The 12,803-nt window shown below is 36.5% G+C and overlaps 1 long non-coding RNA gene across 1 annotated transcript in view; it reads left to right on the top strand.

Annotated features, from left to right (window-relative positions):
• The first annotated feature begins 3,765 nt into the window (after nt 1-3,765).
• LOC120534063 overlaps nt 3,766-12,803 on the top strand; it is a 46,960-nt gene continuing 37,922 nt past the window's right edge. Inside the window, exons 1-2 of the long non-coding RNA XR_005634676.1 lie at nt 3,766-4,026; nt 4,269-4,315. This is a non-coding gene — a long non-coding RNA (uncharacterized LOC120534063). The remainder of the gene's footprint in view (nt 4,027-4,268; nt 4,316-12,803) is intronic.

Raw genomic sequence — 12,803 nt, 5'->3', positions numbered from 1 at the left:
TAACTAGTTAGGGGATAAAAGAGGGCACTTTTTCTAGGGTTACATAACTTTATTTATTAAAAATTGATAAATTAACTACTAAAGAGTTTGTGATTTGTTTACTCAAGCTGTCTTTTACTTCACTAGGCTATCTGAGGGAAAACTCCCCAGTGTATCAGTGGTAAGACAAAATATCTTTTTCCACTCTGTCATGGAAGTGTCTTACAAAGTAACCTTGTTTTGACCAATTTTGATCTCATTCTTTCAGATTTTTCACTTCCCACGGTGCATGACCATAGGTGTCACTGTTAATATAGATGGTCTAAGACTTTATTCAAACACTTGGCTCTTACTTTACTTACTCTTACTTTTTATTTATTTTTATTCTACCCTAGTACAATGACAGGCACCAACCACTTTTTGGCCACTGATGAATAAGTCACAGAATTCACAAATTCATGTCCCCAAGCACCTCTGACATCCATCATAAGCTCTTCCAGTAATGACAGTGCACTCTCAAGACAGCCTTGCTACCCATTCATACTTTCCTGGTCTGTCTAGCAAAAGCTTAGACTGCCTGAGCCTAGGCAAAAAAAAATCCATTGGGCCCTGCAACTCACTCTTCCCCGAGTCTCAACATGGTAAAATTTATTTCCATTATTTTAGTGCAAAGTCTAAAATAATAAGATCAACGGAGGATTTAATAAACACCAATACTTTCTTGAATACTTTGAAAAAACATATATTTATACAAATAAATCAACACTATAAAAACATTTATATAGACAATAGAAACATAATAATAATAGAATAAAGAAAATAAAAAAATCTAATTAAGTAAAAAAATTAAATAAGATGCAATATAAATATTTGATGCACATGGTAATAAAACTAAATACAAATTGCACATCATCCATCCATCCATCCATTATCCAACCCACTATATCCTAACACAGAGTCACGGGGGTCTGCTGGAGCCAATCCTAGCCAACACAGGGCGCAAAGCAGGAACAAACCCCAGGCAGGGCGCCAGCCCACCCAGATTGCACATAATAATATAAATAAATAAATGAAGTGCACGTAATGGAAACTGAAAAAATTAAAATTGTTTCCTAAAGATATTAATGTAACTTTCAAATTTGCTGTTTTTTTAGACCTAAAACCAAAGGTACATATGCTGCGGGAGTCAAAACACACAACATAGAAATATGCCCTCTACAGACAGAGATCAAACTGAAATTAAGGTTAGCTCCAAGTTCATTATTATATAGATATTTTTAGCTGCTTCTGGGCCTTTAAAACAGATCGTTCAGAGTGTGCGAAACACTCCTGACTCCGCAGTTTAGTTCTAACCTCCGTATGCCCATACTTAACTGAATCAACATTACAGATTTCCTACTACTTACATGTGTCGTTTTCCTCCTGTTTTTGTTTTTTTTTCCTGCTTTTTACTTTCAGATGTGTAAATCCTCTTCATTACATTTAACCTTACTAAAATAGCAATGTTCATTACAGATACTCTCGCTTTGGTGTTTGAGGACCCCCCTGGGAGGTGTTTGATCGTGTTGTAGTGTGTCGATACTATGCTTCAAGAGGGATTTTAGCAGATTTATCAATGCAATGACTTAACTATCGAAATGAGGGCCCAAAGCAATACAGTATTTTGCTTAGATTTAGAGTCCTCCAATTCACATCATTGATGAGTCAGTTGGTAGCACACTTTAAAGTGCAAAAAAGGGAATTTCTTCCAATTAAAACAAATCTTTATAACATAAAATAAAAACATTTGTTCAGCTTAAAACTTTTACATCCCAACCCACTGCTGTTACTTCAGGTGTGCCCCAGGGCTCTGTCCTGGGGTCCTTCCTTTTCATTATTTACCTCCTTCCCCTTGGTAATATCTTTCATAAATATAACATTAGCTTCCACTGTTATGCTGATGACACCCAGCTCTATCTCACTAGCAAACCTACGACTTCCTTTCCACCCTCCTCACTTACTGATTGCATAGCAGAAATCAAATTCTGGTTTTCTTCAAATTTTCTAAAATTAAATAGTGACAAAACAGATTCTCCTCATTGGTACAAAATCAACATTATCCAAAACTGATCATTTTTCATTTGTTATTGATAATTCCTCTGTCTCCCCTTCCCCACAGGTTAAGAGTATGGGTGTCATCCTTGACAGTACTTTATCCTTTCAGTCCCACATCAATAACATCTCCCGGTCTGCATATTTCCACTTGCGTAACATTAATTGTATTCACCCCTCCCTCACTCCCCACACCACTGCTGTCCTTGTTCATAGCCTTGTCACTTCTCGTCTGGATTATTGCAATTCCCTTTTCTTTGGTCTTTCTTGCAAATCTCTCTATAAGCTTCAACAGATCCAGAATTCAGCTGCCCACATTATTACTAGAACCCCCTCTATTCACCATATCACTCCCATTTTGCAGCAGCTTCATTGGCTTCCAGTTCAGTTCTGAATTCAATTCAAAATTCTCCTACTAACTTTTAAGGCTATCCACAACCTTGCACCTCCATATCTGTCTTACCTCCTCCATGTTGCCATTCCTTCCTGTACCCTTAGATCCTTTTCCTCCATCCAATTGACTGTCCCCTTCATCTGTCTTACCAGCTTTGGAACTCACTACCACCTGAGCTTAGAAATATTGAATCATTTTTTCACATATAAATTAAAAACTCATTTGTTTAAGACTGCTTTTTCTTTTTGATTACAATTGCTCTGTCTGATTTTAATTTTTGTATTTTAGTTTTGTTTATAATGTGTGTTTTATCTATTGTTCAGTGTCCTTGAGTATTTAGAAAGGCTACAAATAAATACAATGTATTATTATTATTATTATAAAATGGTCAAAATTAATTTCATATAATATAAAACTAACTCAAACCCAGCCTAAAACTCTAATATTTTGTGGGCCTCTTATACGAAGGTAGCAGACTGCTATATAACACAGTGAGTTGGTTGGTTTACAGACTTAGATTAGGTGAATGAAAATAATCTTTCAGAAAGAGTTTACTATACCATCCCTAGTGAGTTACTTTTGTACAGTCCTTCATAAAAAAATCAGTGTTTCTTCTCATATTGCTGTGTCTCCTTTTGCTTTATACAACAAGAAAAAGGTGGGCCATTGTGCTTTTGTTTACTGTAAACAGTAAATACTGAATCAGAAACATAATGCGACAAATAAAAAATTTGGTAATTGGCTGGAATTTTTTTTGCCAGCAAAGATGGGTACTTCGGCCAATTAGGGCAAAGGTGCCAACGCTTGAGGCCTCCAATTGTTGCTTTCTGGTTGCTGCTCACTGCAATTGTCAACAATCACCAATAAGAGGGAAATCCAAAGAATAAATGGGCCTTTCCCACCACACCCCTTTGCATGTTTTTTTCTGTTGTTTCTATCTATCTATCTATCTATCTATCTATCTATCTACAATGTATTAATAATTCATCTGTGCATCCCCTATATATCCTGCCAAACATTTTTTAACTATTCTGTTGCAGGTTTACAGTGGTTTTATATAACATACTGTATAAAAATATGTAAGTTTGTCTTTTATTACTGTATAATACAAATATTAAATCATGCTCTGGGTAACATTATATTAAATATTAACAAGTGCAAAAAGTTTCATGTTTGTAAAAAATTAATATAGAATTATCAAAAGAAAACAAGGTTTTAGAGACTGTAATTATATTGTTATCTGATACTGTTCTATAAATCACAACCAGTCCTTTAAAGCTTCTTTTCTCAATTAGCCTTAGATTTGACATTCCTTGGGAGTAAAGTCAGCAAATGAGAGACAGCCCAAGAACAGTCCCAGTGGAACATGGGATTGTGATTATGTCACCACTTACTGAAATAACTGACACTGATGGGTTTGAAATGAATCCCTATCCCACCAGATTGAACTTTCAGCCTCTTCTATATCAACCATCTTTCTCTGGGTGTAAAGTTTCAATAAAGTGAGGGCAAGGCCAAGTTCATTCAGGGACCCTGAAAAAATCCCATGGCTGCTGTTTAAAGTAAGTGAAAATCTTTTCTGCTCTAGCTTATTAAAGGGATATATTTTTACAGGAGTCTTGAGTGCATCATACAGATATTTCAGTCAATCTGGAAGTCAAAATGTAAAATTATCAGAACAGTGACTTATTTTGTATCAGCATTGTGTTTCTAATTTGTTTTCTAAAAATTAAGTAAAAGCTATCTCTTTTTTTATTTTATCCATTAATTTTCCATATCTGTTTCTTCCATTACAAATTTGCAGGGATGCATAGCCCTAGCAAGAACGAGGCAGAAGACATCAATGCTCAGGTTGGCAGTCTATTAATTCAGTTCCATCTTGCCAATTTACAGTTTTTACATATTTATTTATAAACCTGTTCTCACATTTTTGGGACAGGAGAGAAAACATGAGTACAATGAGAAAAAAAATAAAACAATGTGAAAACATGCAAACAGCACACAGATGAATGGTTGGCAATTGAACCACTGCTCTCAAACTTATGAGGCAATAGGCTAACCAGTGTTTCCAAATCTCCCCATCACACCCCGACATTTTTTTTTCCTTTTGTGTCACAACAAAACTTGACTGTACTTGGAAAAGAAAGGATTAAAAAAGAGCGTCTACTGAGGTGTGAAACATTGATTTCAAGAGCCTGAAAAAATAAAACTGAGAAAATCAACTTTTCTAATGATCCTTGACATTTTTGAATTGTGCTTTTCTATTAATACCATTCACAACTGTCAATTGTGACAAGCTAATTATGAAGTCACCTCCCAACTGTTAAAGAGACATATGTGTTTAGTCTATTAAAAGAGACAGAAGGCACACTCTGGGAGTAGAAGTCAGGATTACTGCCAGTCTCAGTTACACTAACACATGAGCTAGCTTTAACCCAGGTCATCGTATGAAAATGACTGTTAAGCTATAGCAACCCTTTTAATGGCCAACCTCCTTCTAACACCACCCCCACTGCCCCCATGGAAAAGCTGATGTCTACCCTCCACGCTTCTGTGTAAAGTCACCTAAGCAGCTTAAAGGGAACTCGCTGCCTTTAACATCCCACTAAATATGAGAAGACACCAACTGCTCTTTGATGAGGGAATATGACAATTAAACTACTGGAAAACAGAAGTATAGATGGTAACTGTGATAGCCTTTTATTTCTGATTCCGTTAACATTCGGAAATGATGGTGTAATTATAACCATGTGCAAAACAATTACAGTAATTGCCATATATTTCATATCCTATAGTATATATACAGTCTATGTATGTATGTATATACAGTATATATATATATATATAAATACCAGTTGTCTTAATCCACATGCAGACCTTTTGCACTTTTTAACTATTTAAACCTGAACATTTAGAGACTTTATTAGTATACTTTAGGGAAAAAAAGCTTAAAAATAAATAGTGTCATTTACAATCTTTAAAGCCTACAATTATAGTTCTTCTACAATACGGACGTTTCTTTTTTTATCACATGTCCTAGTGAATGACTTTCCACAATAGAATTTCACTCCTGTTGATGCTAATTAATTCAGATTTGATTCCACTGAGAATTCATCCCTGTTTAAGCTGGCCTTTACCCTGTCAAAGCACAAAAACAATTACCTCATGTAATGTGCAGACAACTCTGTGTTTAAAGTCTGCGTTTCTTTACAGGTATTAATATGAGTCAGACAAAAAGAGACATGAGCATGTATGTATGTATACAGAGAATTTATTAACTTTATAATGTTTATTTTCTCTGTATTGTAAAAGTAATATAGATGTTGCAGTATACCAAGTCATGCTTACCATACTTTTTAAATTAAATAGCACGTTAACCTTACAAAGTGACTATGATTACCGTCAGCTTTCAGCAATGAGAGCGGTAGGCCAGAATTTGTTGAGAGTAATGCACACTGACAGCACGTAAACTACTTTGGTAAGTCCTGCATTCTGTAGCACAGCCTTCACCTTCATCATAATTTACAGCAAGAGCTAAAAAGATATAATCTGAGTATTTTTCCCATTAAATGATGCAAACAAACCCCTCAAACTGACAATCACTCAGGCAGGCAGTAACAAAAAAACAATTGATAAGCAGAAAACTCCACTCTTTAATTAGCTACAGCATTTTAGTGTCCGCCTATTTCTAGTAAAGCTGAATAAATTAAAACTGCATTAAAGGTTGGTGTACAGATTGTCTAAGAGCTCATACTGCAGTTTGCATATAAAATTCATGGCCAATAAAAGGAATGAAAATGGATTGCATTGAACCAAACATTTGGCTGAAGAATTTTTACATGTAAAAGCAGTACTGTATTTGTAATTTTTAACAAAATGTGAAGCAGTTGAAAATTACAATAAATGAACAAAAGAGCATATCAAGTTGTGTAACTCCATCCATCCATTTTATCTGTGCCTTTTCTGTCTGTTTCTGAGTTGTGGAGAGCCCTAGCCTATCTTGGTATGAACAGTTCCAAGATAGAATGTGAGTCCACCACAGGCACACACAGGTTAAGGTTAGAGTCCACAGTCAATCTAATCTGCATGTCTTTGGAATGTGGAGAGAAACTCTAGAAAAGCTCACACACATGCAGTGTAGGAAAAGACCAGAATGAGATTTGAATTCAGCCACCCCCCCCAGAGGTGTAAAAAGAAATGCTGATTGATGTGCCACCATGTTGCATATAGTGAAATCTGTCTATTCATCATCAAAACTGCTTAATCCAGTTCAGGGTTTCAGTGCATTGAGCTAACCCTAAATGGGGTGCCAATCCATTGCAGGACATGATTCCACAATCCCTCATATTTGGTCAGTTTTTAAATTCTCAGATAAGATATTGTGAACTTCTTTAAGATGTCTTTGGAGAACTAGACCACAGGGAGAAAAATACACAAACACAGGGAGACTGTGCAAACGCCACACAGAGACAATAGCCTGAGTGGGATTGTAACCTGAGATTCAGCAACTGTGATACAGTCGCCATAACTCATGTGTCACCATGCTATGTAATGCTCTCGTAGTGAAAAAATAAATTAATTTTATAAAGGGGTATTATATTCTAAAAATCACATGAAAAGCAGTAAATAAAGTTAAATCTGCTGTTATATATTGACATGTATATGTGTGCATATAATGTAGTTAATCAGTAAATTTTATCTTCACTTCTAATTTGCATGAGTTAAGAAGTTAAATACCCACCCTTTTGTGGTGTAATTGATTCCCTTTGATTTCAGTAGGATCTGTGATTATGTTTGTCATTTGTAATGCACAATATGAGATAACATTAATACAAATTACACCATACCAGAACAACTCCATTAATCTGGTAAAGATAAAATTTAGGATAACAAAATTAAGAAAATACTGAAACAAAACCTCTGCAAAAATAATGCAAAATACCATGAAGTCCTCTTTTACAAAAACAAGCCTGCTGTTTACCTGCAGCATAAAACTACACCTCTTTGTTTTAAAGAAAATTGGCTTTGCATGCTGGAGGCTGACTTGTGATTTCTGCTATCTATCAGATGGATAATTAATGTCTTGTACCTTTTCTCATCTCAGCATCTACAAAGTATGGCAGTTAGGTTTTGAAACATTTTAATTAAGAGGATTAAGCATTTTTATGTGAACTTTAAATCAAAGTTTACTTTTCTTCCATCTGTAATCTATTAGAGTATTTGATAATGTCTAGCTTTAGTAAACCCACTGAATTACCCAGAGAGTTTCCCAGCCTTCAGAAAGTAGGTGGAAAGATTAACAATATAAAAAACATACCTTTATTTAGGGTCACGTGAAGTTAACTGACATTTTACAAGGACATGTAGAATAACACAAACATTTTCATCAAAGGGATTATGAAACACTCACAAGCACCTTTTTAGTTTCTGAATGACTAGGTTACCATTTTAATTGACACATAAATGAAGTTTGTACATTTAATCCCAAGTTTTCATGGAACTCAAATTAACTTGAAAAAACAGATACACATATATTCTTTGAACTACTATAAAAATTAATTCATTAGCATACATCTTTGATGATGCTTTATAAAACTTTAAAATATATCATTCAAGTAGCTGAAACAGCGTTGACATGCCTTTTAAAAATTAGATTTTTTCCCCTAATGGGTTTACTTGGTACAAGTATATCTGAATATATGCAAAATTCTTGTAAAAATTAATATTGTACTTCTAAAAATACTGTGCAGTATAAGTTTAACACTTTTGTTAGAGTAGATGAGATGCCAGTCTTTTAGATTGAGTTTTTTGAGAGAAGTGGTTGTCATAACTGGATACCCTGAGGCCTGGTATCTACTCATTGTTCATGTGGCTTACAGGGCTGCTTATACTGCTCATGAACTGTCCGGTAACCAAAATAATGTGAGTGTCCTTTGTGCCCCAGCCATGAACTATTTCAGGGTTTTTCCCACGAAATACACCTAGAGTTCCTGCATTTCTCCAGAAACAGATTGATAGATAGATAGATAGATAGATAGATAGATAGATAGATAGATAGATAGATAGATAGATAGATAGATAGATACTTTATTAATCCCAAGGGGAAATTCACATACTCCAGCAGCAGCATACTGATAAAAAAAAACCAATATTACATTAAAGAGTGATAAAAATGCAGGTAAAACAGACAATCACTTTGTATAATGTTAACGTTTACCTCCTCGGGTGGAATTGAAGAGTCGCATAGTGTGGGGGAGGAACGATCACAGACAGATCACAGAAACACATATATATGGTGGCATTATTGCTGTCAAGAAGCTACAACATATTTCTGGGAATCCACAATGTCTTGTAATAACAAATAAGAGTGCCTATACATTAACCAATGTTCCCTACTGTTTTTCATTATTTATGTCAGGGCACTGATTAACCCAATTCTGAAGTGTTTCTGCCCCCTATTGGAAAGAATTCTCCAAGGTTGCCTAATGGCATTTCTGTAACATGGAAGAGGCAATGTCAGACACACTAAATGTTCCTAGCCCTTTTAAAAAGGTATAGCTGTTCAAGACAGAATTAACTCTGCAACAGTAAAAGATAGCTCTGTTTGGACAACCATAGGACATTCTGTGAACATTTCAGACACTGGACTTGGTACCATCATGGATTATAAAGTAGTCTCAGCTAGATTATCCCTTGATTAGTGACTAGTGGTGAGATGGACAAGGGTCATACTGGCAGAAATGTACAGTAGTCTGCCTAGAATCTGAGTTAAGAGTAGGAGAGAATTTGGACAGAAGGACTAGACCTTTGTTCTATACTTAAACCACACTATATGTTAGACAGTGTGCGAGTGGACCAGCCGTTCTGCTGCACATGTATCTATTACTTTTTCTCCTACTATTTCCCATCCATTATGATTCATTATTTTCATGACTGTGGACACTTCTGTTCCAGATGTACAGGTTTCCCCATTACACTAGTAAAAGACAATTTAAAAAAAGATAAAACTATATAAGATTATTGGGAGAACAGTGACTTAACATGTTTCAAATGAAAAGTTCTCATTATGGATGCTCTGTAATTAAAATAAAATGTATTTAAGGAGAAACACAGTGCAAAATATGAACACTCATATGAACACTGAGTTTTCAGCTGCAGCACATTGGTTATAAAAAATGTATTCCAGGTTCTTGCTCAGTTAGTAAGGGCATATTTTAACCCTAATATTAAAGCGGCCTAAATTCTTTTGGTCTTTTATGTTCAAAGTTGATTTGTTAAGTTAAGTCCCCCGGGGTCTTGTGGTTTTCCTCTATAGTCTCTCATTTCTTCTCAAAATTCAATGAGTTAGTTTGGGGATTTGTGTGAAAGTGTTATACTCTCCTAATAAGGTTAGTTTCCTGCCTTGTGTCAACAGCTGCCGATAAGCTGTTGCCCACCATAACTCTGTAACTGGAAGTAGGTTCATCCAACAATCCCTTTATTAAATCCAGTCAATCCAGTTGAGACATACTGGTTGAGACATAGCTTTTCACTCTACTTTCATGATGAACTAAAAACATTCTGTACTGATATTTTCATGCATTTTTGAGAGGATATCTTTTTTATGTGTGACGACGATGCCAGATATTCGCTGTATAATTTCTACATTTTTCTTACTGTTTGATGTTTTGTAAATTTATTAATAATACTCATTTGATTTTTGGCAAATTTATTGTATGTGTATTAATAATTTAAATATCCATCCATCCATTTTCTAACCCGCTGAATCCGAATACAGGGTCACGGGGTCTGCTGGAGCCAATCAAAGCCAACACAGGGCACAAGGCAGGAACCAATCCTGGGCAGGGTGCCAACCCACCACAGGACACACACAAACACACCCACACACCAATTAATGACTAAATTATTTGTAAAGACATATACACTACATAATGTTTGTTAATAACTTGTTTAGGAAAGTTATTATAAAGTTGTTTTATTGCATTATTAGATCACCTATAACATGCATCTAACACAAAAGTAAACTAACTTCATAATTGGGAATAAGAAATGTCAAAATCAAACCCAGCCACAGGGGATGCACAAACCAGTGTGTTTCATCGTGCCGGTCCCAAGCCCGGATAAATGGGGAGGGTTATGTCAGGAAGGGCATTTGGTGTAAAATTCTGCCAAATCATATGCGGATAACAATACAAATTTCCATACTGAATCGGCCGAGCCCCGGGTTAACAACAACCCCCACAAGTTCTGTTAGCCAACAGGGTGTTGGTGGAAATTGGGCTGCTGTTAGTGGAAGAAGAAGAAGGAGAAGAAGAGGGGGGAGACGTGTCTGGAGGCAGGAGGAGAGGAAAAAGGTAAAGAGAGTGGAACTGAGGGTAGGAACTTTGAATGTTGGCAGTATGACTGGTAAGGGGAGAGAGTTAGCAGATATGATGGAGAGAAGGAAGGATGATATATAGTGTGTGCGAGAGACTAAATGGAAGGGGTATAAGGCAAGGTGGATCGGAGGTGGATTAAATTTTTCTGTCATGGTGTGGAGTGGATAGGAGGCGAAATGGATTAGGGGTTATTTGGAAGGAACAGTATGTCAAGATTGTTTTGGAGGTGAAAAGAGTGTCAGACAGAGTAATGATTATGAAGCTGGAAATTGTGATGATGAATGTTTTCAGTACATATGCCTCGCAAGTTTGGTGTGCAATGGATGAGAAAGAAGATTTTTGGAGTGAGTTGGATGAAGTGATGAACAGTGTACCCAAGGGACAGAAAGTGCTGATTGGAGTGGATTTCAGTGGACATGTTGGTAAAGGGAACAGAGGAGACGAGGAGGTGATGGGTAGGTATGATGTCAAGGAGAAAAATGAAGAAGGTCAGAGGATAGTGGATTTTGCCAAAAGGATGGACATGGCTATAGTAAATACAAATTTTAAGAAGAGGGAGGAACATAGGGTTACGTACCCATAGGGTTACATACCCTATGTAGAGTGGAAGAAGATGCACACAGGTAGATTACATCCTATGCTGAAGAGTCAATCTGAAATAGATTGAAGACTGCAAAGTGGTGGCAAGGGAAAGTGTAGTTAAGCAGCATAGGGTGGTGGTCTGTAGGATACAATACAATACAATACAGTTTATTTTTGTATAGCCCAAATCACACAGGAAGTGCTGCAATGGGCTTTAACAGGCCCTGCCTTTTGACAGCCCCCCAGCCTTGACTCTCTGAGAAGACAAGGAAAAACTCCCAATAAAAACCTTGTAGGGAAAAATGGAAGAAACCTCGGGAAAGGCAGTTCAAAGAGAGACCCCTTTCCAGGTAGGTTGGGCGTGCAGTGGGTGTCAAAAGTAGGGGGTCAATACAATACAATATACAGAACAGAACAATTCCTTAAGACAGCATAATAATAAAAATTTTAGAAGTACGGTTTAACAGTAGATGATATGACATAATTAGGTTTGGATATTTTTAGAGTCCTGGAGACCTCATCCATCTAGCTGCCTCCCCATTTGGCCATGCCACGGCTGAAACGTTGCTCCGATGAAAGGACCCCTCTTTCCGATGATTCCTGTGATCCTCCATCAGGGATTACTTTACCATAGGCAGGCAAACAACTTGGCAGGTGGGCCGTGGCACCAATTGCCACATTTGGGTACCAAGAAAAGAAACAGAATAGGTGAGGGTTAGTATTCAAATATAATTATCATGTTACTTATGTTATAGTGCTAATGACTAACAACAGAGATGCAGTATGTACAGTTAATCAGCAGCTCTAGTCAGGATATGCTAAACTGAAGTAGTGAGTCTTCAGCCGGGATTTAAAGGCTGAGATTGAAGGGTAATCTCTTATGGAAGCAGGAAGACCATTCCACAGTTTAGGGGCCCTATAACTAAAAGCTCCACCTCCCACTGTTATTTTATTAATCCTTGGAATCCTAAGCAGACCGGCATCTTGAGATCTTAATGTGCGCTCAGGTTTGTAAGTCATGATAAGTTCAGACAACTAAGCCGGACCTTGGCCATTTAATGCTTTATATGTTAAAAGGAGGATTTTGAAATCTGCCCTGAACTTAACTGGGAGCCAGTGTAAAGATTTAAGAACTGGCTGTTATGTGTTCATATTTTCTTGTTCTTGTAATAATTCTTGCAGCGGCATTTTGGATTAACTGGAGGCTGTATAGAGAACAGTTTGAACAGCCAGTGAACACCGCATTGCAGTAGTCAATCCTACTAGAGATAGATGCATGAATTAATTTCTCACAATCCTGTTTATTTAGAAAGCGCCTTAATTTCCTAACATTTTTAAGATGGAAAAAACATGTTTTGGACGACTTTGTAATATGCGCT

The sequence above is a fragment of the Polypterus senegalus genome, chromosome 8, assembly GCF_016835505.1.
Source record: "Polypterus senegalus isolate Bchr_013 chromosome 8, ASM1683550v1, whole genome shotgun sequence".
In the NCBI taxonomy this organism is placed as follows: domain Eukaryota; kingdom Metazoa; phylum Chordata; class Cladistia; order Polypteriformes; family Polypteridae; genus Polypterus; species Polypterus senegalus.
The sequence above is the reverse complement of the archived record's forward strand: the minus strand, read 5'-3'. Positions and strand labels throughout refer to the sequence as shown.